Below are 2,152 nucleotides of genomic sequence, written 5' to 3'. Positions count from 1 at the left end.
ACGCAAAGCAAGCCTAAACAAATTAAAAACATTGAGATAATAGAAAATTCTCAGACCGCAATGCCATAAAATTAGAAATTAACTACAGGAAGGTCAAGCATACAAAACCTAAATAACTTCCTGGAAGAACATAATTTGTTATAAAAGAAATAAAGAATGAAATAAAGAAGTCCCTTGAAACAAATGAAAATGAAAATATAGCATACCAAAACCTCTGTGATGCAGATAAGGTGGTTCACAGAAGGCACACACATAAAAAAGAATATTGTGAGGGGGTCGAATCAATGATCCAATACCTTCATCAACTCGAAAAAAAAAACACCAATTTAATTCTGCAGCCTCTAGAAGAAAGGAAATTATAAGCACAAGAGCTGAAATCAATTAAATGATGTTGTTGTTGTTGTTATGTGCCATCGAGTCACTTGCGACTCATAGCGACCCTATGTACAATAGCCCTAAACCCTGCTCTATCCAGTGCCAATCACACTACCTCTGACACACCCATCCCGATTAACCCAGTCACTGAATCAATCCACCTCATAGAGGGTCTTCCCCTCTTGCACCGTCCCTCCACCCTCCCAAGTATGAAGTCCCTTTCCAAGGACCAGTCCCTCCTTACAACATGTCCAAAATACGTCAGATGAAGCCCCAGAATCCTTGCCTCCAAGGAGCAGCCCGGTTTAATCCTTTCCAGGATTAATCTGTTTGTTTTCTTGGCAGTCCATGGTACATTCTATGCTCTTCTCCAGGACCACAGCTCAAAGGCATCAATTCTCCTTCTATCCTTCCTAGTCATTGTCCAACTCTCTGATGCATAACAAGTGATTGCAAAGACCATGGCCTGTATCAGATACACCTTAGTCTCCAGAGTGACACCATTGCTCTTCAGTACTTTGGAGAGGTCCCTAACAGCAGATTTTCCCATCACAACACAATTTTTATTTCTTGGCTACTGGTGCCAAGAGTGTTGACCATGGAGCCAAGCAGACTAAAGTTGTTAACAATCTCAATCTCTTCACCATCCATCCTGATGCTGCCAGTTCGTCTAGTGGTGAGAATCTTTGTCTTCTTGACATTGAGCCTCAGTCTATACTGAAGGCTGCAGTCCTTGACCCTCTGTAGCAAGCATTTCAGGTCCTCTTCAGTTTCAGCAAGCAAGGTTGTTTCATCCACCAATGCTGATGTCACACTTCTCCTCATAGAGCCCAGCCTCTCGGATAATCTGTTCTGCATACAGGTTAAAAAGGTGTGGAGACAGGACACATCCCTGGTGTACACATTTCCCAATTTTGAACCACTCAGTGTTTCCATGCTTTGTTCTGACGACTGCTTCTTGGTCCAAGTATAGGTTCCTCTTTAGCACGATCACAGATAGACATTCCTCTGGTATTCCCTGCTTTCAGCTAAGATCCATCTAACATCAGCTACAATATCCCTAGTACCATGACCCCTTGTAAACCCAGCCTGGACTTCTGGCAGTTCTCTGCTGATGTGCTCTTCCAGTTGTTTTTGGATAATCTTCAGTAGAATCTTGCTTGCATGTGAAACCAACGATAGTGTTCTGTAGTTTCCACACTCTGTTGGGTCACCCTTCTTTGGAATGAGAACAAATATAGATATCTTCCAATCAGTTGGCCAAGTGGTTGTTCTCCAGATTTCTTGGCACAACTTGGTGAGCATGTCCAGGGCATCATCTGTTAGCTGAAATATGTCCACTGGTATATCATCTATTCCTGGGACCTTATTTTTTCCTATTTCCTTCAAAGCAGCTTATACTTCTTCCTTCATCACCATAGGCTCTTGCTCATACGTGATTTCATTAAACTCTTCTGTGTCTGCCAATTCCTTTTGAAATCAATTAAATAGAAAACAGAAAAAACAATCTAAACTATCAATAAAACCAGAACCTCGTGTTTTTTTTAAAAGGTCAGTAAAATTGACAAACAACTGGCAAACATAACAAAAAAAAGAGAGGAAACCAATTAACTTGTTTAAGAAATGATAAAGGTGGCATCACAACAGAACCAGAAGAAATTAAATCAATAATATTGGAATACTAGATCGAACATGCAATCAAGATGCATTGATAATAATGGGTGACTGGAATGCAAAAGTTGGAAATAGTGAAGAAGAATCAGTAGTCGGAAAACAT

The sequence above is a fragment of the Elephantulus edwardii genome, unplaced genomic scaffold (assembly GCF_000299155.1).
Source record: "Elephantulus edwardii isolate Elephantulus edwardi_28Jun2011 unplaced genomic scaffold, EleEdw1.0 scaffold00065, whole genome shotgun sequence".
NCBI classification, from domain to species: domain Eukaryota; kingdom Metazoa; phylum Chordata; class Mammalia; order Macroscelidea; family Macroscelididae; genus Elephantulus; species Elephantulus edwardii.
The sequence above is the reverse complement of the archived record's forward strand: the minus strand, read 5'-3'. Positions refer to the sequence as shown.